The sequence below is a fragment of the Somniosus microcephalus genome, chromosome 2, assembly GCF_052327205.1.
Source record: "Somniosus microcephalus isolate GS21.2 chromosome 2, FLI_Smic_1.0, whole genome shotgun sequence".
In the NCBI taxonomy this organism is placed as follows: Eukaryota; Metazoa; Chordata; class Chondrichthyes; order Squaliformes; family Somniosidae; genus Somniosus; species Somniosus microcephalus.
The window spans coordinates 332,677,559-332,702,998 of record NC_140988.1 but is presented as its reverse complement, the minus strand read 5'-3'; the positions used below and the strand labels follow the sequence as shown (position 1 = coordinate 332,702,998).

Here is a 25,440-nt window from a genome sequence, read left to right as displayed (position 1 = left end):
TAGGGCCCTGTCTGTGTCCCTGTATGTCTACCTTTTAAAAGGTTGAAAAATGAAAGTGAAAGTACTTATAAAACGTTTTTGGTAAATCTTATGTTATTTTTAAAAGAGATACTAACTTTGAAAGTCGTTTTAGCTGGAAGGTGAAGTCATTTGAGCTGGAAGCTGGTAGTCAAACAATGGCTGGCAGCTCCCCGAGATGAAAACGAATAGTCCCGCCCACACACACACCGATTGGCCAACCATCAGGGGACCGTACTGTAGGATTGGTCAATCGTGACGGAACAGGATTGGTGGAACCTTGATGTCAGTCAATCAATGCTAGCAGATAATGAGTTTAATTTTGAAGGTTTTTTGCATAAGGCGCGAACAATTTTCGTCCGACCGAAAAGTAAATACGCTTAAAACCGTCTCTGAAGCGTAAGCTTTCTTTGGAGGTAACGCGCGCGTAGGAACGCCCTGTAACTTTCGAGTGCATACACGTAAGACGCACAGGAAATGACAGACAGATAGACAGACAGAATGACAGAAGTACCGCTTTATATATATATATATATATAGATAGATATATGCTGTGTCTCAAGAGATCATAAAAGGAGTATGCTTTTCATAAACTTCTATAGGAAAACCACACGTTTGAAAGACACCCATGCGCACAGCACAACGGTAATGTGTGATCTGGCACAGAAGTTGTTCTGTTCTTCGTTTGGAGGAGTTGAAGGGGCGTTAAGTTTCAAGTATCAGTAGCCCTCACACCACATCCAACACAGGTGGTTTTTAGAACCACACAAATATAGAATATTCCGCTCTCCACTGCCTCGCCTTAACAAGTGGAAATAACGTTTTTGAACAGGCTTGACAACTTCGCGCAACCCACAAAAAACAGCCCCATTAAAATACATTGGAGTTTATAGAATTTCATGGAAAACATATAGTGCGGTTTTGAATTATAACAAAATTCAGAGATCTCGCAGGTCCCCTTACGGTAATATTGTCCAAGGATTAAAATTTAAGATCTGTTGAAACAAAATTTGGAGTAAAACTGCAATGGATACAGATGCTTCACCGAAACACCAGCACTGTGAACTTTCACTTGAGCACACCACAGTCATATTTCTCCATGCCCACTGTCTCCAAAGCATCTGTTTGCAGGCAACAGGGACTGGCTCTTATTAAAGGGAGATGAGCAAGGCCCATCCATGTTAGTCAACTCAAGTTTATACCTGTCAATTATAATTTGCATGGCAAGTGTATTATTTTCACATTGCAACATTTTTTCTTTTAAATGGAACTCACTTGTATTGAAATGTATAGTAAAGAGCAATTTTCATTTCAGTGTATAATGTTTGCAGTCTGTATTAGAGGTGGGTGAGCCAGGCTCCTGCCTGAGCCAGGGGTGTGGCTCAGCTTTTCTGAGCCAAAATTCAAGCTGAGCCAATTGAAAAGAACAGCAAATCCCTCTGGAAAGGAGGCTGGAGAGACATGGGATTGAGAACCTAGGATCACGGGTCAGATCTGGCAAGACGTACAGCCACAGATGCCAACAAGAAGTTTAAAAGAAAAAGGGATTTTTGATTACAGCGGTGGGAGGGGTTCTGGGAGGGAAGTAAATTTAGTCTGAAAATTAGTTTGGAGAGTGTTAATCAGTCTAATTTTCTTGCCAGTTGTAGATAGAGTACGTGAATGTGTTTATGCCTAAACTTGGCTTTTAACAAAAAATGGATATATCAGCGGATCTCTTTTAGAGTTCCTTAGGTTGTGTTGCAGAATGCATTGTATTGCAACATGGATATGCTAAGCCCAGCAACAACCATTTTTCTACTCCTAGCACAGCTAGAGGTTGTCGCCTCTTAGGCGTTTCCTTCTCTCTCTGACCACTCAAAAGAGGATATTTTCTCCCTCCCTTCCCCTCCTTCAATAGAGTATTTATCCTCTTCTGCTCAACAGGGCCTCTACATCATGCCAAGATATCTCTCTGCCTTCTCTTATATCAAGAGGGTAGCCCTCTGCCCCGTTTGTCCCCATTCTCCAGCTGTAGCACTGCTGAATTGAAATTGCAAGCTTATAGATCAAAAACAAACTCCGGTGTATGCGTACATTGGGATCATCTGTCATAATGGTGGTTCTCAAACTTTTAAAAATAAAGCCCCACAAAAACATCACAGTAACTCACATCCCGATATCTGTGGATACTGGCAAGTCTACAAAAAAGTCTCTTTTCTCTAACTCCCCTTCAGTTTTCCTTTGCTCTCGTCTTTCACTTATTTTTTCCTCTACCTCTGCTTGGTTTCTCTTCTTCACTTCCTTTCCCTTGCTCTCCAGTTTCTCTCTCCTCTGACTGTTCTCTCTCCCACCATCCCTCTTTTCTCTCTCTCAACCGGTCCCTTCACATGTTATTTTCTCTCCCTCTCCTTCTGCCTCTCCTCCTTTTACTTGAGTTGTCTTTGCTTTCCCCCTCTCACTTTCTTCCGAGTGCAAAACTGAAGGAATGCTGCACTTAGAGTTGCCATCATTCTGATGAGATGTAAAACTGAGGTCCTCTCCGCCCGTGTCCCCCTCTCTCCCTCTCCGCCCGTGTCCCCCTCTCTCCCTCTCCGCCCGTGTCCCCCTCTCTCCCTCTCCGCCCGTGTCCCCCTCTCTCCCTCTCCGCCCGTGTCCCCCTCTCTCCCTCTCCGCCCGTGTCCCCCTCTCTCCCTCTCCGCCCGTGTCCCCCTCTCTCCCTCTCCGCCCGTGTCCCCCTCTCTCCCTCTCCGCCCGTGTCCCCCTCTCTCCCTCTCCGCCCGTGTCCCCCTCTCTCCCTCTCCGCCCGTGTCCCCCTCTCTCCCTCTCCGCCCGTGTCCCCCTCTCTCCCTCTCCGCCCGTGTCCCCCTCTCTCCCTCTCCGCCCGTGTCCCCCTCTCTCCCTCTCCGCCCGTGTCCCCCTCTCTCCCTCTCCGCCCGTGTCCCCCTCTCTCCCTCTCCGCCCGTGTCCCCCTCTCTCCCTCTCCGCCCGTGTCCCCCTCTCTCCCTCTCCGCCCGTGTCCCCCTCTCTCCCTCTCCGCCCGTGTCCCCCTCTCTCCCTCTCCGCCCGTGTCCCCCTCTCTCCCTCTCCGCCCGTGTCCCCCTCTCTCCCTCTCCGCCCGTGTCCCCCTCTCCCTCTCCGCCCGTGTCCCCCTCTCTCCCTCTCCGCTCTTCCCCCCTCTCTCCCTCTCCGCTCTTCCCCCCGTCCCCTCTCTCTCCGCTCTCCCCCCGTCCCCTCTCTCTCTTCACTCTCCCCCCGTCCCCTCTCTCTTCACTTCCCCCCCGTCCCCTCTCTCTCTTCACTCTCCCCCCGTCCCCTCTCTCTCTTCACTCTTCCCCCGTCCCCTCTCTCTCTTCACTCTTCCCCCGTCCCCTCTCTCTTCACTCTTCCCCCGTCCCCTCTCTCTCTTCACTCTTCCCCCGTCCCCTCTCTCTCTTCACTCTTCCCCCGTCCCCTCTCTCTCTTCACTCTTCCCCCGTCCCCTCTCTCTCTTCACTCCTCCCCCGTCCCCTCTCTCTCTTCACTCCTCCCCCGTCCCCTCTCTCTCTTCACTCTTCCCCCGTCCCCTCTCTCTTCACTCTTCCCCCGTCCCCTCTCTCTTCACTCTTCCCCCGTCCCCTCTCTCTTCACTCTTCCCCCGTCCCCTCTCTTCACTCTTCCCCGTCCCCTCTCTCTTCACTCTTCCCCCGTCCCCTCTCTCTTCACTCTTCCCCCGTCCCCTCTCTTCACTCTTCCCCGTCCCCTCTCTCTTCACTCTTCCCCGTCCCCTCTCTCTTCACTCTCCCCCGTCCCCTCTCTCCACTCTTCCCCCGTCCCCCTTCCCCTCTCTTCACTCGTCTCTCTCTTTCACTCGTCCCCCCTCTCTCTCTTTCACTCGTCCCCCCTCTCTCTCTTTCACTCGTCCCCCCTCTCTCTCTTTCACTCGTCCCCCCTCTCTCTCTTTCACTCGTCCCCCCTCTCTCTCTTTCACTCGTCCCCCCCTCTCTCTTTCACTCGTCCCCCCTCTCTCTCTTTCACTCGTCCCCCCTCTCTCTCTTTCACTCGTCCCCCCTCTCTCTCTTTCACTCGTCCCCCCTCTCTCTCTTTCACTCGTCCCCCCTCTCTCTCTTTCACTCGTCCCCCCTCTCTCTCTTTCACTCGTCCCCCCTCTCTCTCTTTCACTCGTCCCCCCTCTCTCTCTTTCACTCGTCCCCCCTCTCTCTCTTTCACTCGTTCCCCCTCTCTCTCTTTCACTCGTTCCCCCCTCTCTCTCTTTCACTCGTCCCCCTCTCTCTCTTTCACTCGTCCCCCCTCTCTTTCACTCGTCCCCCCCCTCTCTTTCACTCGTCCCCCCCTCTCTCTTTCACTCGTCCCCCCTTTCCCCCTCTCTTCACTCGTCCCCCCTTTCCCCCTCTCTTCACTCGTCCCCCCCCTCTCTCCACTCGTCCCCCCCTCTCTCCACTCGTACCCCTCTCTCTCTTCACTCGTCCCCCCCTCTCTCTTCACTCGTCCCCCCGTCTCTCTTCACTCGTCCCCCCCCTCTCTCTTCACTCGTCCCCCCCCTCTCTCTTCACTCGTCCCCCCCTCTCTCTTCACTCGTCCCCCCCTCTCTCTTCACTCGTCCCCCCCTCTCTCTTCACTCGTCTGTGTCCCACCTCAGCTACTGAGACTGAGAATCTGGACCTCACCAGGCCTATTTTTAGAAGATAGATGCTTTCTGATCATCAAACGTTGGTGCAAGCATTAGGAAGCATGCCAAAGCATTATGCAGATGGCAGCATGAGCATGCAAATTTCCAAGGGCACTTTCAGTGGAGTCTCCTAAGTGGGAAGGCCCAAATGGCAGTGAGTACCTTTGCCATGACTGTGCATTTTGTTGCCATAGAAGCCTTAAGTTCTAGATTGGAACGAGCCGTTTTTAGGCACAGCAATAATATACCGCTGTCATGCAACTGGCTAACCAGAACTGATCCAATAGACCGATTTGAATTATCCACTAAATGATCCCTATTTCCATGGACCAACGGGGCAGAGGGGGAAAAAATTCCTGAGGTGTGCACAAGAGAACTTTCTTGATCAGTGTTTCCAGCCCAACGAGGAAGGAATTGGTACTGGATCTAGTTCTGGGGATGAAGTACGGAAAGTGGAGCTTATTTCAGTGGGGAGCATTTGGGGAACAGTAATCATAATAATAGCATCAGGTTCAGAATAGTTATGGAAAAAGACACGGTACAGTCAAGCGTAAAAATACCTAACTGGAGGAGAGCTAACTTCAGGGAGTTGAAATTCAGCCCAGGTGGATTTGAATAATGGGAGGCTTTCATAGAGGAGATGGTCCGGGTACAAAGTAGACAAATTCCTATGAGGGGGGGAAACGAAGGGCATCCAAAGCTAGGTATCACTGGCTGGCTAAAGATATGGAGGTTAAAATGAGACACAAAAGGGGGTTTATGAAAATTGTCAGGTTCATAATACAGTAGAGAACCAAGCTGAATATAGAAAGTACAGAGGAGACCTAAAAAAGGAATAAGAGGGGCAAAGATAGAGTATGAGGATAGATTAGCGGCTAACATAAAAGGGAACCCAAAAGTCTTTTATAAACACAAATAGTAAAAGGGTAGTCAAAGGAAGGGTGTGGCCGATTAGCACCCAAAGGAGATCTTCTTGTGGAGGCAGAGGGTATGGCTGAGGTAATAAATGAGTACTTTGCATCTGTCTTCACTAAAGAAGTGGATGCTGTCAAGGTAGTAGTAAAGTAGGAGGCAGTAGCAATATTAGATAGGATAAAAATAGATAGAGTAAAAAAAAATAAAGAGATGTACTTAAAGGTTGGCAGTCCTCAAAGTACACAAGTCACCCGGTCCGGATGAGATGCATCCTTGGTTACTGACGGAAGTGAGGGTGGCCACAATCTTCCAATCCTCCTTGAATATGGGGGTGGTGCCAGAGGATTGCAAATGTTACGCCACTGTTAAAAACGAGGAGAGGGATAAACCCAGCAACTACAAGCCAATCAGCCTAACATCGGTGGTGGGGAAACTTTTAGTGACAATTATCCGGGATAAAATTAATTAGCATTTGGAAAAGGTTGGGCTAATACATGAAAGTCAGCATGGATTTGTTAAAGTCAAGTTGTGTTTGACTAACATGATCGAGTTCTTTGATGAAGTAATGGAGAGGGTTGATGAGGGTAGTGGTGTTGATGTTGTGAATATGGACTTTCAAAAGGCATTTGGCAAAGTACCACATAATAGACTTGTTGGTAAAATTAAAGCCCATGGGATTAAAGGGACACTGGCAGCATGGATACAAAATTGGCTAAGGGACAGAAAGCAGAGAGTAATGGTGAAAGGTTGTTTTTCAGACTGGAGGGAAGTATACAGTGGTGATCCCCAGGGGTCGGCATTAGGACCACTGCTCTTTTTTGATATATATTAATGACCTGGACTTGAGTATACAGGACATAATTTCAAAGTTTGCAGATGCTACGAAACTCGGAAATGTAGTAAACAATGAGGATAGTAACAGACTTCAGGAGGACATGGATAGATAAGTAAAATGGGCAGACTCATGGCAGATGAAATTTAACGCAGAGAAGTGTGAAGTGATACATTTTGGTAGGAAGAATGAGAAGAGGCAATAGGAACTAAATGGTACAATTTTAAAGGGGGTGCAGGAACAGAGGTGTATGTACACAAATCCTTGAAGGTGGCAGGGTAAGTTGAGAAGGCTGTTAAAAAAAAAAGCATATGGGATCCTTGGCTTTATTAATAGAGGAATAGAGTACAAAAGCAAGGAAATTATGCTAAACCTTTGTAAATTACTGGTTAGGCCTCAGCTGGAGTAGTGTGTTTAATTCTGGGCACCACAGTTTAGGAAGGCTGTCAAGGCCTTGGAGAGGGTGCAGGAGAGTGTTATTAGAGTGGTTGAGGGACTTCAGTTATGTGGAGAGACTGGAGAAGGAGGCGGTCTCCTTAGAGCAAAGACGATGAAAAGGAAATTTGATAGAGGTGTTCAAAATCATGAAGGGTTTTGATAGTTTAAATAAGGAGAAACTGTTTCCAGTGGCAGAAGTGTCGGTAACCAGAGGACACAGATTTAAGGTGATTGGCAAAAGAACCAGAGGTGACATGAGGAAATACTTTTTTACACAGTGAGTTGTTGTGACCTGGAATGCAATGCCTGAAAGGGTGGTGGAAGCAAATTCAATAGTAACATTCAAAAGAGAATTGGATAAGTACTATAAATTTATAGGGCTATGGGGAAAGAGCAGGGGAGTGGAATTAATTGGATACCTCTACCAAAGAGCCGGTACAGGCACGGAGGACCGAATGGCCTCCTTCAGTACTGTATCATTCTATGATTTAATCTGACCAATATTATTAAATTCTGTATCAGAAAGTTGCATAATTAAAGAGCAAAATATTCCATGTATACACAAACCTGAATGATCTACTATTCAATGGATAAATGCACCAGCTGACGTGATGCTGAAGTACACAGAACCAGTCTCTGACCTGCATTCTAAGCTGATCTCAGTAGGGGAATCAGTGAGGGTGCTCCCACTGGTCTCAATCAACTTTGGAAAGATTGAGCAGGCTCGTTTCTCTCGGAAAGAGGAGATTGAGATCATCTGATAGAGGTCTTTAGGAGTAAGAAGGGGTTTGATAGAGTGGATATGGGAGAAACTGTTTACACTTGTGGGCGAGTCAAGAATAAGGGAGATCAAATAAAGAATTTAGGAGAAATTTATTTACACAAAGTAGTCAAAATGTGGAACTCACTGCCACATGGAGTGGTTGAAGCAGATAGCATTGGCCCAATTAAAGGGAAGCTTGGTGAATATATGAGGGAAAAGGGAATAAAAGCATATGGGTCAGGGTAGGAAGAGATAATTAGAGTGAGAGGCAGCTTTTGTAGAGTATAAACACTGGCATAGACCAGTTGGGACGAGTGGCCTATTTATGTTCTGTAAATTATGTGTAATGTAATTCAATGGCCCAGGGCTAAGGAGAGGAAAATCACGATCACATACAGTGACTCCTGCTGTGAAAGCACTTGTATAGAAGTTGAGTGAGGCTATCGTCATCAACACCCTGTCAATACTCGCCATTTAGCAATTTGCACAAGACTGCCTTCAAATGAAGAAAACACAAAATTGGAAAGGGGAGATATAGATGTGCAGAATCCTAACATTCAATCCAAAATCAGATGATAAATGATGTTTCTACAATGTGGTGCATAAATCCAGACTGAAATCTCTCTACCACAAGCCTTTGATCTTGATGGAGTTATATTTTCATACAGCACCCATGAAAATGATCAGTTGCTCATGAGCTTTTCAGCAACTGAGAACTTCAAAGAATATGATATGTAACAAAGAGAAGCACTGTTCACAAATCTTTGAAGGTAGCAGGGCAAGTCGATAAGGCGGTTAAGAAAGTGTATGGGATACTTGGCTTTGTACATAAGAACATAAGACGTAGGAGCAGGAGTAGGTTATTCGACCCCTCGAGCCTGCTCCACCATTCAATAAGATCATGGCTGATCTGATCTTGGCCTCAACTCCACATCCCTGCCCGCTCCCCATAACCCTCGACACACATAAATAGGGACATTGAATAGAAAAACAAGGAAGTCACGCTGAACCTTTACAAATCTCTGGTTAGGCCTTAGCTTGGAGTATTGTGTACAATTCTAGGCAATGGGCCATATATTCCGGTCCCTACGCACTGTGTACACACCCGTAGGGACATCAGAAATGTCGGTTTCAGGCATGCCAAGCGCATGCACTGAAAACCAGCATTTCCGATCTGTCAAGAATGCTCTTGGCAGATCGGACGCCTGCCCTAGAGAAGGGCCTCTGTGGGGGGGGAGGGTTCCGCTTTCTGGAGAACCTCTGCCCGCAGTAAACCCTTAGAAATCTTACGTATGGTAAAATCAGGCATAAGGCCTGCTTTTATCAGCTTAAGAGTTGAAAAAAAGTTTTTAAAATATTTTTTTTCCCCAGTCATTTATCATTTAAAAATACTTTTAAAAAGTTAAGTTTATTTTTAGCCCCGTAAAAAACTTTAATTATTTTTTTCAAAAAATTTAATTTTTGTTTAATATTTAATTTATTGTAATTTCAACTCCTTTTTAAAATTGTGTTTTGTTAAAAATGTATTTAATGTTTTACAGTGTTTTTGGAGTGATCTCCATTCATATATTTGACAGATCTATCTGTCAAGTGTATGAAGGGAGATTCCCTTCTCCTATTGGCTCCCCATGGCCCACGTGATCCCAGGGACACTTGCGAACCGCATGTGCCTCTGGGATACGTGGGCCCTGCACCTTTCGAGTTAGAGAGGCCCAGGAATGGAACTATACGCACCTCGGGAGCCCTCAGGTTAGTCCGTAGATTTTTTCCAGATCAGAGGCCTCCGCACGCAGGAAGCCTCCGATCGGAAAATATGGGCAACTACTCTTTAAGAAGGATGTCAAGGCACTCCTGCCTGGTTGAGCAGGACTGTCAAGCAATTTATAAAGAAGAAGAAAAATGCATTTAAGGCCAGGAAGAAAAATGGCACAGTCTAAATGAACTGTGATGACTAATGCAATCTGTAGTTGTGACCTTGCATTGTCTAATTTGTGAAGAGTATCATCCAGTTAAATAATTATTTCCCTGTATTACTGCATCTGTAAATTTTGCGATTTAGGTATTAGGTGACAATACATTGAAGCAATAAACTAGTCAAAAGCAGATTATACTTTCCCTGCTAACTTCATGTAAAAAGAGTCTATCGTCGTTGGTACTTTGCTATTCTGAAACTTTCTAGCAAGAGGGAAAAAAAATTACGCAAGACCTTTTGATTATACATTTAAAACAATTAATTATTGCTTAAGTTTACTCTGCTCAGTAAGACATGGCCTGCCAATTTCCTACGCAATGCAGCTTCTATGTACTGATTTAAATTTTGCTGGCAATAATTATTGTGAATTTAAACCTCACACTGTAAATTAAGATAAAAAGATTTCACCAAGCACCCTCGAGCTTAGCTTGTACAGACATGCCCAACGTGAAATTCCAGGTTCAATCCCCGATCAGTACTAATTAGCTGAGCTTAACCAGAGTAGTAACAGGAGTGATAAAACTCTATATAAAAATCAACCAAGGTTCACACTCCTAATCGCTATCCACTGACTCTGCTAGAAATGATGCCTGTATGGATGCCATGTGTGGACAGGATTGGGCTCAAGCAGCCTGACAATACTTTCTATCTAGCCTAGTATGTGAGGTGGTCACATACTGAAGATGTGCAGCACCCTTGAAACCGAACAGCATCGCAAGTCTGCGGCCACAGGAAATGAGGGAGAAAGCTGGAAGAAAGCAACTTTTAAAAATGTCACCATTTGGATAAAAGAGAGGAACTGAATAAAGCAATTATAAGAATGAGAGTCTCTTGTCAAACTGGAAAAGTACAGCTTCAACAGGAATTCTGTAGCACCTTGGTGTATCTCCTGTGACATTAGTAGCTTTAATCCATTTGTTTAAAACTGGTCTTTAGCTTTAACTTGAGTTCTTTTTGCACAGCAAGTTATTTTACCTCAAAACACAAATCTTCCAAAATTTACTTGGTTGGAGACCAGAAGATGGCTAAGACTGCACTTCCACAGATATCTTTCACTCATCTGAAATAACAATGACAAGCTTTGGACACTTATTTTTGACGGGTTCTTTTTCCTAATTTTCTCTCCCTTCTTGCTTAGGCATTATTCCATCGGTGTCAAAAATTACATGTTGCTTTACCCAATGATCACTGTACACATGCATAATTGGAGGGTCTGAGGGTGTTCAACTATGGAGGTAATCATATTTAAACTCAATCCTCTCTTTACTAGATGCCCATGCACACTCAGACCAGGGATCAAACTCAAGACCTTTAGTATGACCCTCTGAGTGAAAAATATTCTTCTAACCTCTTCATTCTACTAGTGATAATCCTCAGTCAATGACCCTTCCTTACTGATTTGCAACCAGCAGGAACAAGCTTTCAATTTTGAAAAACTCTTATTAGATCTCCTGTTACCTTCTCTGTTCCATTGAGAATTTTATTTCCAAGACTCTCTTCATAACTCTTGGCATCATCCTACCAAATCTTCACTATACCCTTTCCATGGCTCTGCTATCTTCTTCTAAAGTTGGGTACGCAGAACTTCACTACTTCAACTATGGCTTAACAATGTGTCTTCTACAAAATCATCATCACTTCAATGCTTTTAAATTTAATGTCCTTTTGTCTAATAGTGTACTCTTGAGAATTGAGTCATTTTTTGCTCACCAAAAAAATTCAAATTAATTAATGGAAGACTGTTTTATGAGTACGTAAAAAAGCCAACAAGAGAAGAAAACATCTTCGATTTGAATATGAGTAACGGGGCAATCAAATTTTCAACACAAAGGTGGGTGAGGCATTAAGCACAGTGATCATAATGTGATCGCTTTTGACATTACAAGGATTAGAGAGGTTATAAAAACCCAAATAAAACAAACAAATTTCAAGAGGACCAACTTTATGCACTCGAGTGGGTCTGCAGGCTTGCATATGGCCAGGGGAGTGATGGAACTATGGAGTGATTCTGAATGCAATGGACTAGTGTGTACCCATGCAAAGTGAAGGTACCAAGCTTTAAGGCACTCTTGCCTGGTTGAACAGGACTACCATGCAATTTATAAAGAAGAAAAATATACATTTAAGGCCATGAAGGACAATGGAACAGAATTAACAAATTCAACAGAATCATTGCTTCAATTTCCCAATGATGTGCTCTAAAGTGACTCAAATAGTAACACTGGCCTCATATCAGTGCTCTGCTGCTGTGTGGGGTTTTCTAATTGGAGTCTGAGCCATGAGTGCAAAGGTTAGATCTGATGTCCAAAGAGCCATCTGGTCATTCTCTCAGCACTTTCAAACAACGCAGACACCGTGGACAGCTACAGAATGAAAGGATTGCGTATAACCCCTAAATAACAGGCGTTATGTGTAGGATGCCATTTTGTGTTGTAAACCACCTGCATATTAATGGAATGTTATTCCTTTCTGTTGCATGTGTGCATTCGTGGGTTGTCATGAGGTTCTGTTTAAAACTTTGTACTATTGGGAAGTCCGCCAGGTTGCAAAGGTTGTGTGCCTTTTCCAATTGGTACATCTTCTCCACTGGAAAAATGAAAAAGGTTTTTCTCTGATCAAATATGGCATCAGTCACTTGTTTTATGCAGGAATGAACTGTAGCCTGGCTTATGTGGCAGCTGTCCCCTGCAGTGGCCTGAAAGGATTCTGTGACATAGAAGATTAATGTTATGGGTGACTGACAAAACTGGAAAAACTGTCCCAGTCTTTGTTGTTGTCTGAAAGTCAGACTACAGCAGATGACATTGCTTCTTCACTGTTTGCACTGAAGCAGAAGTACCGAAGACAGGTCTCCTTGGCACTTAGTTTACCTAATTTAAGCATTTATATGAAATCAATGCATGCTGGTAGCACAGCCTCACTAGAATGTCCTAGAAAATTGGGTGCTCAGCAAACTACCCATACCCACTAATACAACAGCAAAATACTGCGGATCCTGGAAATCTGAAATAACAACAGAAAATGCTGGAAACACTCAGCAGGCCAGTCAGCATCCGTGGAGAGAGAAACAGAGTTAACGTTTCAGGTCTGTGATTCTTTGACAGAACTGGTAAATGTTGGAGATGTAACAGGTTTTAAGCAGGTGCAGAGGCAGGGAAAGGGTGTGGGGAAGGGGAGGAAGGAACTAAAGGGACGGAATGTGCTAGAATTAAAGGCAGGAGAGATAAAATGTTGCAAATGGGAATGGCAGAATAATCAACAGCTGCCGCCTGAAAAAATGGGGGGGGGGGCGGGGGGGTTTATAGTCTGAAATTGTTGAACTCAATGTTGAGTCCAGAAGGCTGTAAAGTGCCTAATCGAAAGATGAGGTGCCGTTCCTCGAGCTTACGTTGAGCTTCATTGGAACAGTGTAAGAGGCCGAGGACAGAGAGATCAGAGTGGAAGTGGAGGGGAGAATTAAAGTGGCAAGCGACTGGAAGCTCGAGGTCACCTTAACAGACTGAACAGAGGTGTTCTGCAAAGCGGTCACCCAATCTGCGTTTGGTCTCCCCAATGTAGAGGAGACCGCATCGTGAGCAGCGAATACAGTATACTAAATTGCAAGTAGTACAAGTAAATGGCTGTTTCACCTGGAAGGGGTGTTTGGGGCCCTGGACAGTGGGAAGGGAGGAGGTAAAAGGGCAAGTGTTGCATCTCCTGCGCTTGCACGGGAAGGTGCCGTGGGGACGGGAGGGGCTGATTGAGGAGTGGACCAGGGTGTTGCGGAGGGAGCGGTCCCTTTGGAATGCTGAAAGGGGAGGGGAAGATACGTTTGGTGGTGGGATCACGTTGGAGGTGGTGGAAATGGCGGAGGATCTTTTCATTGCTAACTGCCGGCGTGACATCGGCCGTCTCAATTTCTCTGCTCCCCTCACTCACTCCAACCTACCTCCCTCTGAACTTGCAGCACTCCATTCTCTCCGATCCAACCCTAACATTGTCATTAAACCTGCCGACAAGGGTGGTGCCATTGTTGTTTGGCGAACCAACCTCTACCGTGCGGAGGCTGAACGCCAACTCTCTTGACACCTCCTCTTACCTCCCACTGGGCCATGACCCCACTTCCAAACATCAAGCCATTGTTTCCAAGACTGTCACTGACCCATCTCCTCTGGAGACCTTCCCTCCATGGCTGTCAACCTCATAGTCCCCAAAGCCCACACAGCCCACTTCTACCTCCTTCCCAAAATCTAGAAACAGGGCTGCCCTGGTAGACCCATCGTTTCAGCCTGTTTCTTGCCCCACGGAACTGTTGTTCTTACCCATACCCACTGCCTGTGATGTTTTGTGCCACTGGGAGGGTCTCTCAAAAGTCAAGCATTATATATCTATACTCCTAAATATCTTTTTTCCTACACTCTGTTAAGAGTCTTACCATTTTCTCTTTTCCCTCAACTGTACTTCATATTTGCCAGCATTGAACTGCCCTCTCCACGAACCAGTCTATATCCTCTTGCAAGCCCCTTTAGTTTGCCATGCTCCCTAATCTGCCAGGACTGCCCCTTAGCAACATCATTCGAAGACATGGCATCAGGTTCCACATGTATAGCAACAACATCCAAGCTCTACTTTCCACCCCTCCAGTACCTCTGTGTTGCCAGCCTGCTTCTCCAACATCACCACAAGCTTCAGTAATCCATGACTCTGTGAAAATAAATACTTCCCAACGTTCAACCTAATTCTTTGCTTACATATTTTATAATCATGTCCCCCCCTAGTTCTTACACCCTTGTCCATCTCAAATAACCTATCCAACTAAACAGAATATATTCCCTTTATCATTTAAAAAATATCATAGCCTGCATTATTATAATGAAAATAGCCTATCTTAATAGTTAAGACCCCTAAGATGTGTTATCATTTTGGTCGTGCTCCTCTGTACCTTTTCTTGCTATTCCTAGTCACATACTACTTCAAAATGCAGGCATACCAAAACCTTGCACTGTCTACGTATAGTATTCTTAGTACCATATTGTAATGTTCTAGCAATACAACTTTAAACTCTATTTGTCTTACTGATAGTCTACTACTTGTGGCCCTTCAATGATTTATCAGCTATGACCATAGGTCCCTCTCCCGCTCTGTAACCTTTAGCAGGTACCTCTGCCTTGTATACACATGCCTTAAGTTTCCCAGACTGAAATTGCAGAACACTACTTTTATCCACAAGGAAGAACATGTGTCATACATAGGCCCATTTCCCTAACTTATCTAAAGTAACCTATACCCTACTTATCTGATCTAAATTCCCTACTCCTATACATATTTTTATATCATCTGCAAACTTGTGAATGATCCCATTAATGTTCTTATGTAAGTAATTCAAATAGATTGCGAACAGCAACTGTTGCAACACAGAGGCATGCGGGGCTCCAGTTGTGACTGGGGTCCATGCATGTCTACTTCTATTGATGACTGTCTGCCTATGAGATTTCCATTAATTTTCTATCCAGCATACTATCTAACATGCATCCTTCTTGGTTGGATATGCAACGTAACAATGAAGCAAACCAACCTGCATAGTTTTTAAGAATCTCTCCCCATTTTGACCACAAAAATGTCTCATCCCAGCCTATTTTAGGATAGTTGAAATCCATTATCACATGGATTTACTATTACTATAAGCCTACAAATCCAATCCTAGATTTCTTTCCCATTATTGGTGGTCTACAATATATTCGCAATTCACTAGTATTAAGAGATACACTTTATCCACCTCAGATGAAAGAAAGTTTGAGTCCACTTTTAAATTGCTGAATGTACCCTCAATTGATGAGCTACACAGCATATCCTCAGGTTTAGTATAGGACAGGTTAGATACATCACACAATTATCTGCGAGTGAGGCTATTAATTCAGTGCCAATGGACTGAAAATTATGAGAATTTTTCTATTATAGACTCCTGAATGCCCGAACCAAAACATTTATCTATCTATCTTCTTTCAACTTGCTGTCTAACCTGCACTACATTTCTAGCATTTCCTATTTTTATTTTAATTCCTGGCTTTTGCTTTTTTTCTTTTTATCTCTACTACTTGTGTCACAAGTGTCAGCTGTGGCTCAGTGGGTAACACACTCGCCTGAGTCAGAAGGTTGTGGATTCAATTCCCACTCCAGGTACTTGAGCACATAAAGCTAGGCTGACACTCCAGTGCAGTGCTGAGGAAGTGCTGCACTGTCGGAGGTACATAGATACATAGAAGATAGGAGCAGGAGTAGGCCATTCGGCCCTGCGAGCCTGCTCCGCCATTCAATGAGATCATGGCTGATCATCCAAATTCAGTACCCGGTCCCTGCCTTCTCCCCATATCCCTTGATCCCTTTAGCCTTAAGAAATATATCCAACTCTTTCTTGAATATATTTAATGAACTGGCCTCCACTGCCCTCTGTGGCAGAGAATTCCACAGGTTCACCACTCTCTGGGTGAAGAAATTCCTCCTCATTTCAGTCCTAAATGGCTTACCCCTTATCCTTAGACTATGACCCCTGGTTCTGGACTCCCCGGCCATCAGAAACATCCTTCCTGCATCTAGTCTGTCCAGGCCTGACAGAATTTTATAGGTTTCGATGAGATCCCCTCTCAATCTTCTAAACTCCAGTGAGTATAAGCCCAATCGACACAATCTCTCCTCATACGTCATTCCTGCCATCCCAGGTATCAAGCCTGGTGAATCTTCGCTGCACTCCTTCCATGGCAAGAACATCCTTCCTCAGGTAAGGCGACCAAAACTGCACACAATACTCAAGATGTGGTCTCACCAAGGCCCTGTATAACTGCAGCAAGACATCCTTGTTCCTGTGCTCAAACCCTCTCGCTACGAAGGCCAACATACCATTTGCCTTCTTAACCGCCTGCTGCACCTGCATGCTTACCTTCAGCGACTGGTGTACAAGAACACCCAGGTCTCTTTGCACTTCCCCTTCTCCCAAACTATTACCATTCAAATAATAATCTGCCTTCCTGTTTTTGCCACCAAAGTGGATAACCTCACATTTATCCACATTATAGTGCATTTGCCATGTTTCTGCCCAATCACCCAACCTGTCCAAATCGTGCTGGAGTTTCACGACATCCTCCTCACAGCATACCCTCCCCTGCCTTCTTTCGGATGAGACATTAAACCGAGGCCCCGTCTGCTCTCTCAGGTGGACGTAAAAGATCCCATGGCACTATTTCGAAGAGGAGCAGGGTAGTTATCTCCGGTGTCCTGGCCAATATTTATCCCTCAACCAACATGACGAAAACAGATTATCTGGTCATTATCACATTGCTGTTTGTGGTAGCTTGCTGCGCGCAAACTGGCTACCGTGTTTCCCCATTACAACGGTGACTTCACTTCATTGGCTGTAAAGCGCTTTGTGACATCCGGTAGTCATGAAAGGCTCTATATAAATGCAAATCTTTCTTTCTTACATAAAGTAGTGTTTACTATCAAATTGCCACAATCTAATTATTAAGTGAAGTACAGCCTTTCAGTCACCCTTGTTACCTGGCCAATATTTCTGGCTCTAGAATTGGAGTTTACAGACAGCTGATACACAGACTATTTTCGCAGATCTCTCCATTATGGAAAGTCATGAAGTTTCAGTCCTCTGGAACTATGAATGGGATAGGGAAAAGGTAAAGAGAGGGAGAGGAAAGAGACATTGAGCAGGATCCTTCATTCATGCTAGCAATGAAGTGGAACTTCATGGTCACATATGGTGGGAGCTCTATACATTTTGTATGTAACCAACGGTTACAAAGGATAACACAGGGTAGGCAAGGTAAATATTTATGAATGAGAGATTTGGTAGAATATATTTTATATTTCCTCTTTAACAGGTTGCATTAACAAGGATTGACATTTCATCTGATGGTCACTGAAAATCAAGACTTCCAGAGCATTGTCTGCTCAATTTGGGCTTTATTTCAAAACTGCAAATTGACTCAACTAATACCGCTTAGCTCCTATCTTGTTTCTGTATATGAAATAATTTCACTACACTTGGGAGAAAAATAGCTGCCAAATCTGACATTTTTCAATGATGCTATCATCTTTAGAGCGTTTTATAAAGCACTCAAAGAAACACGGAGACATGGCCAAGTTTCTTAGCAAAAAAAGGAACCGCAGAACTGTAAGATGTAATTTTTTTCCTTTTATATAATGGAAAAATGTCTAGGCAACAGAACAACAGGCGATATGTAGCACATCAAGTTTGATCTGCCACACCAACTTAACATCTCAACTGCACTGTTGTGGGGAGAGAGAGTTAAGGCCAAGCACTTCCCTCCAAGTAATGGTGGGAAAGAGGGAAAAAAACTGAAAACAAAAAAAAAAGCACGCCCTAGCCATGAATGCGCATCTTTCTTCAGTTTCTTTCCCATCTCCCCTCATGGCCTCTCCGATCTCATCTTGTCCATGAGACTCACCACACCTGCCACATTGACTGCATTACAAATAAACTGCTGGCCAACCAACTTCCCTTCCTTGACCCCATGCAAACGCTCCTCAGGTACTATCTCCCTCCCTTTCAAAACCTTTTGATAATGCCACCCCTCAGCAAACCCCAGCCTTGATCATTCTGTCCTTGCAAACCACTACCTCAAATCCAACATCCCATTCCTCTCCAAAGTCCTTAAAAATGTTGCTTCCCAAATCAGTGGCCAACTTTCCACCAACTATATGTTAAATCTCTCAAATCAGGTTTCTGCCTCTTCTACAGCACTGAACCAAAGTCACAAATGATATCCTCGGTGACTGTGATGCATGATCACTCTTTGTCTTCTCTGCAGCCTTTGACTTGGTCAACCATAGCACCCTCTGCCAGCACCTTTTCTTCGTTGTTCAGCTCAGTGGGACTGCCCTCGCTTGGTTCCACTCCTATCTGATCACAGTCATCTCCAGCAATGGTTTCTCTTTCCTTGCCTGAACTGTTACCTCTGGAGTTTCTTCAAAAAGCAATCCTTGGTCCCCTCCTCTTCCTCATCTACATGCTGCCCCTTGGTGACATCACCCTCCAATATGGGGTCAGCTTCCACACCTACACTGATGTCACCCAGCTCTACTTCTCTTGACCCATCCACTGCCTTAGTATTATTAGACTGCTTGTCCAACATCCATTCCTGGATGAGCTGCTCATCCAGCTAAACTGAAGCCTGTGTCGTCATTCTGGCCACAAGCTCCATGCCCTCACCACTGATTCCATCTCTCACCAGCCACCTTCTCAGGGTGAACCAGGCTGCACGACATCGCAACATCCTATGCGGTCCCGAGTGGAGTATTTGACCCTATATCCTTTCCATCACAAAAACAAGGTAAGCATGCAGGTGCAGCAGGCGGTTAAGAAGGCAAATGGTATGTTGGCCTTCGTAGCAAGAGGGTTCGAGTACAAGAACAAGGATGTCTTGCTGCAGTTGTACAGGGCCTTGGTGAGACCACACCTTGAGTATTGTGTGCAGTTTTGGTCACCTTACCTGAGGAAGGACGTTCTTGCCATGGAGGGAGTGCAGCGAAGATTCACCAGGCGGATACCTGGGATGGCAGGAATGACGTACGAGGAGAGATTGTGTCGATTGGGCTTATACTCACTGGAGTTTAGAAGATTGAGAGGGGATCTCATCGAAACCTATAAAATTCTGTCAGGTCTGGACAAACTAGATGCAGAAAGGATGTTTCTGATGGCCAGGGAGTCCAGAACCAGGGGTCATAGTCTAAGGATAAGGGGTAAGCCATTTAGGACTGAAATGAGGAGGAATTTCTTCACCCAGAGAGTGGTGAACCTGTGGAATTCTCTGCCACAGAGGGCGGTGGAGGCCAGTTCATTAAATATATTCAAAAAAGAGTTGGATATATTTCTTGAGGCTAAAGGGATCAAGGGATATGGGGAGAAGGCAGGGACAGGGTACTGAATTTGGATGATCAGCCATGATCTCATTGAATGGCGGAGCAGGCTCGAAGGGCCGAATGGCCTACTCCTGCTCCTATCTTCTATGTTTCTATGACTCCCACCTCCGTAACATCACTTGTCTCTATCTCTGCCTCAGTTCATCTGCTGCTGAAATCTCATCCCATCTCTTTGTCATCTCCAGCCCCAAATATTCTAATGTTCCCTTGACTGGCCTCCCACTTCCATTCATTAATGTATTAATATCTGTAGAGAAAAATTACTTGAGACACTAATGGGACTAAAAGCCGACAAATCCCTTGGACCTGATGGCCTACATCCTAGGGGTCTAAAAGAGGTGGCTACAAAGATAGTAGATGCATTGTTTGTGATCTTCCAAAATTCCCTAGATTCTAGAACAGTCCCAGCGAATTGGAAGGTAGCAAATGTAACCCCACGATTCAAGAAAGGAGGGAGAGAAAATGGGGAACTATAGGCCAGTTAGCCTGACATCAATAGTTAGGAAAGTGCTGGAATCCATTATTAAGGAAGTGGTAACAGGGCACTTGGAAAGTCATAATATGATTAGGCAGAGTCAACATGGTTTTATGAAAGGGAAAGCATGTTTAACAAAGTTATTAGAGTTTTTTGAGGATGTAACCAGCAGGATAGATAATGGGGAACCAGTGGATGTAGTATATTTGGATTTCCAAAAGGCATTTGATAAGGTACCACATAAAAGGTTGGTACGCAAGATAAGGGCTCATGGGGTTGGAGGTATGTATTAGCATGGATAGAGGATTGGTTAACGGACAGAAAACAGAGTAGAGATAAACAGGTAATTTTCCGGTTGGCAGGCTGTAACTAGTGGGGTGCCACAAGGATCAGTGCTTGGGCTTCAGCTATTTACAATCTACAGTCTATCAATGACATAGATGAAGTGACCAAGTGCAATGTATCCAAGTTTGCTGTCGATACAAAGCTAGGTGGGAAAGTAAGTTGTGAGGAGGTTACAAGAGCCTGCAAAGGGATATGGACAGGTTAAGTGAGTGGGAAATAAAAGTGGCAGATGGAATATAATGTAGGGAAATGTGAGGTTATTCACTTTGGTAGGAAGAATAGAAAAAAACAGAATATTTTTTAAATGGTCAGAAACTATTAAATGTTCATGTTCAGAGAGATTTAGGTGACCTCATACAGGAAACACAGCAAGTTAACATGCAGGTACAGTAAGCAATTAGGAAGGCAAATGGCATGTTGGCCTTTATTGCAAGGGGGTTGGAGTACAAAAGTAAGAAAGTCTAACTACAATTGTACAGGGCTTTGGTGAGACCACACCTGGAGTGCTGTGCAGAGTTTTGGTCTCTTTATCTGAGAAAGGACATACATGCCTTAAAGGCGGTGCAACGAAGGTTCACTAGATTGATTCCTGGGATGAGAGGGTTGTCCTATGAGGAGATTGAGTACATTGGGTCTATATTCTCGAGTTTAGAAGAATGAGGTGTGATCTCATTAAAACATAAGATTCTGAGGGGGATTGGCATGGTAGATGCGGAGAGGTTATTTCTCCCGGCTGGAGTGTCTAGAACTAGGGGGCATAGCCTCAGGATAAGGGGTCGGCCATTTAAGACTGAGATGAGGAGGAATTTCTTCACTCAGAGGGTTGAGAATATTTGGAATTCTCTACCCCAAAGGGCTGTGAATGCCGAGTTGTTGAGCATATTCAAGGCTGAGATAGATAGATTTTTGGACTCTAGGGGAAATCAAGGGATATGGAGATCGGGCAGGAAAGTGGAGTTGAGGTCGAAGATCAGTCATGATCTTACTGAATGGTGGAGCCGCCTTGAGGGCCTTATGGCCTATTCCTGCTCCTAATTCTTATGTTATATTCTTATTAGCTTCAGCTCATCCAAAATTCTGCTGTCAGTTTCCTATTCCGCACCATCTTTCTCACCCATCCTCCCTGTGCTTGCTGAACTTCATTGCCTCCCATTCACTAAAATTTTTAAGCTGTTATGTGATGGTCAATCATGACACAAGTTCAACATTTTCCACAATTGAAACTAAGCATGATCCAACTGCATCACCTTCTAGTTACCCAGTCAGCCTCACTCGCGGAGATAGTCAATCACATAGGTAGCCACGTGATATTCCCTATTTGAATTCACCTATTAGGCAAACGCATACGTATCAGATTAAACAATAGGTGCATCTGCTTTTAGATGCAGTTTCCACATGACTCATGACATGGTTTAAGTATCGATTTGAATAGGGGTGGAGGGAGGTGAGACAGCACTAAACACCAAAAAAGATAGTTGCAACAGAAGGGAACATAATCCACTCCTGGCTGCGCTCATGAAAACAAAAGCAAAATACTGTGGATGCTGGAAATCTAAAACAAAACAGAAAATGCTGGAAATACTCAACAGGTCATACAGGATCTGTGGAGAAAGAAACAGAGTTAAGTCTCAGGTCGATGACAAAAGGTCAACGACCTGAAACATTGGCCGGAATCTTTACCCGAGAGTCGGGGTGGGTGCAGGCGGGTTGCCATCCAGAAGTTTTTAACAGCACGTTCTGCACTGCGCGTTTAACTCAATTACATCAATTGAAACAGTCATGCGGGTATCCTAGCCCAATTAAATGGAGCGAGTCTACTGAAGTCTCCGATGACACGTTTTCAGCCCACATATTTAAAGGAGCTTTGCACACATCCCAGTTGAAGGTTGTTGGAGGACGCATAAAGGTGGTTGGGAGAGGTGGCAATTGCTCGATATCGTGAGATTTGTGTGGGGCCAAGTAGACATGGAGTCACAACAGAAAGCTGCGCCCACATTCCCTGATGTCTTTCTTTAAGTGCTGGTCCAGGGAGTCAGAGCACGCAGGGAGGTGCTGCTCCCTGGGGATGGGCGTAAAAGAGCAGCCAAAGACACCAAGAGGGCATGGCTGGAGATCGCGGAGAAAGTCAGCAGCAGGGATGTAGTAAGGCGGTCCTGGATCCAATGCCGGAAAAGATTTAATGATCTCATGAGGTTAGGAAAGGTGAGTGCAATGCAACATTCAACTACATCCTGATGTGCGTGTCGCCCCCAAACCCATCACGCTGCCTTTCCAAGCCTATTCCTGCACGTCAACCCTCACACCAACCTACCTTGCAAGAAACTTAACTAGACCAGCTACATAAATACTGTGACAACAAGAGCAGGTCAGAAGCTAGGTATTCTGCGGCGAGTGACTCACCTCCTGACTCCCCACAGCCTTTCCACCATCTACAAGGCACAAGTAAGGAGTGTGATGGAATACTCTCCACTTGCCTGGATGAGTGCTGCTCCAACAACACTCAAGAAGCTTGACACCATCCAGGACAAAGCAGCCGCTTGATTGGCACCCCATCCACCACCTTAAACATTCACTCCCTCCACTACTGGCGTACCGTGGCTGCAGTGTGTACCATCTACAAGATGCACTGCAGCAACTCGCCAAGGCTTTGTCGGCAGCACCTCCCAAACCCGTGACCTCTTCCACCTAGAAGGACAAGGGCAGCAGGCGCATGGGAACACCACCACCTCCAAGTTCCCCTCCAAGTCGCACACCATCCTGACTTAGAAGTATATCGCCGATCCTTCATCGTCACTGGGTCAAAATCCTGGAACTCCCTACCTAACAGCACTGTGGGAGTACCTTCACCACACGGACTGCAGCAGTTCAGGAAGGCAGCTCACCACCACCTTCTCAAGGGCAATTAGGGATGGGCAATAAAAGCTGGCCTTGCCAGCGACACCCACATGCCATGAACACATTTTTAAAAAAGGTGCACCCATCCCTCACTCTATGCACCTACTCACATCCCCATCGGACTAACCACCAATGACACTCACCCTAATGCAATCATTGGAAGTAATGCCACAGGAGGAGGCCATTTGGCAATGTCACGCTACTCCCTCAGTCACCCTCTATGGATGCAGCCCATCCATTCCTTACACTCATTCCATCACTCTCACTCAAAAATTCTCTTCTTTCCCTCCTATTCAAGACAGATATCGATAGATTTTTGGATATTAAGGGAATCAAGCGATATGGGGATAATGCAGGAAAGTGGAGTTGAGGTAGAAGATCAGCCATGATCTTATTGAATGGCGGAGCAGATGCAGGGGGCCGGATGGTCTATTCCTATTTCTTATGTTCTTGTGTAGATGCACAAGGGTATGCACATGGCTGTTTGCCAAAATGTTAGTGTTAAGTTTCAGTTCTACTTATGACACACACAAATTTATTTCTTTGCACTACTTTCCTGTCTTATCCATTTTTGCCAGCAACTTGGGAAGTGGCTTTGTCACTTGGAGTGAATGGCAAGACATTACTTAACCTCGAGCAATGGGGGTTTGGGTGACAGGAATGGCTTGGTCATTGTGGGACTGCTTTGTGGTGTTGTTGGAGGGGAGGGGCGGGGGGGGGGGAGACAGCGAGGTGAGTTGCTACAGCATCTAGGAGTCATATGGTTGCACTGGTGCAAGTTAAGTAAATTAGGCCATCCTGGGCCTCCCAGGCAGCAATATGCACTGCTGCCATCTCAGGTTCCTCCTTCTCCTGTTCCAACTGTTCCTCTTCCACCGAAGAGGCTGTGCACTCTGCGCCTTGTTCCTCCTGCAGCTTGAATCCTTGCTGCTGCGCTATGTTGTGCCGCATGCAGCATACGACGATGATTCTGGAGACCCTAGTTGGTGCGTACTAAAGGGCTCCTCCAGATCTGTCAAGGCATCTGAAGTGCATGTTCAGCATGCCGACTGCATGCTCTATGACACCGCATAGGGCTGTCATTATAGCGTTCCTCCGCCTCATTGTCTGGCCTCAACGGTGTCATCAACCATGTCTTCAGTGGATAGCCCTCGTCTCCAAGCAGTCAGTTGGTAAGTCTGTACGGAGGTGTGAAGAGCTGAGTGAGGGTGGACTGGCGCAGCGTGAAAGAGTTATGACAGCTGCCAGGGAATCAGGCCTTGTGGTTCACAAACAATCCTGGATGATGTGGGAGTGCCTTGATGGGAACATGTGTGCAGTCGATGACACCATGCACCTATGGGAAGCCAAAGCCCACTCAGTAACACTAGCTTCATCAATGGCAATGTTCACATAATTGGCTGACTTGTGAAACATGGCATCGGTCACCTAGGTGATGCATCTGTGGGCAGCCAACTGCAAGATCCTGCAAATGTCTGCTGCAGATCCCTGGAAGGAATCAGAGTACAGCAGGTGGCCATTTGGCCCGTCGAGCCCGTGCCGGATCCCTGCAAGAGCACCTCAGCTAGTCCCACTCGCCCGCCCTTTCCTCGTAGCCCTACAAATATTTTTCTTTCAGGTACTTATTCAACTCCCTTTTGAAAGCCACAATCGAGTTCTTCTCCTCCACCCTTTCAGGCAGTGCATTCCAAATCCTAACCGCTCGCTGTGCAAAAAAGTTCTCTCTTATTTGCCTTTGGTTCTTTTGCCAATCACCTTGAATCTGTGTCCTCTTGTTCTCGACCCTTCTGCCAATGGGAACTTTTTCTCTATCTACTCTGTTCAGACCCCTCACGATTTTTAACACCACTATTAAATCTCCTCTTAATCTTCTCTGCTCTAAGGAGAACAACAGCTTCTCCAGTCTATCCACATAACAGAAGTCCCTCACCTCTGGAATCATTCTCATCAATCTTTTCTGCACCCTTTCTAAGGCCTTCACATCCTTCCTAAAGTGCGGTGCCCAGAATTGGACACAATACTCCACTTGAGGCCGAACCAGTGTTATATACAGGTTCATCATAATTTCCACACATTTGTACTCTATAGCCCCTATTTATGAAGCCCAGGATCCCACAAGCTTTTAACTGCTTTCTCACCTGCCCTGCCATCTTCAACAATTTGTACACATATAAACCTAGGTGTCTCTGTTCATGCAGCCCCTTTAGGATTA

The 25,440-nt window shown here is 45.3% G+C and overlaps 1 protein-coding gene across 1 annotated transcript in view; it reads right to left on the bottom strand.

Moving 5' to 3' along the window:
• Positions 1-25,440, bottom strand: part of dym (dymeclin) — a 527,720-nt gene that overhangs the window by 265,434 nt on the left and 236,846 nt on the right. The window lies entirely within an intron of this gene.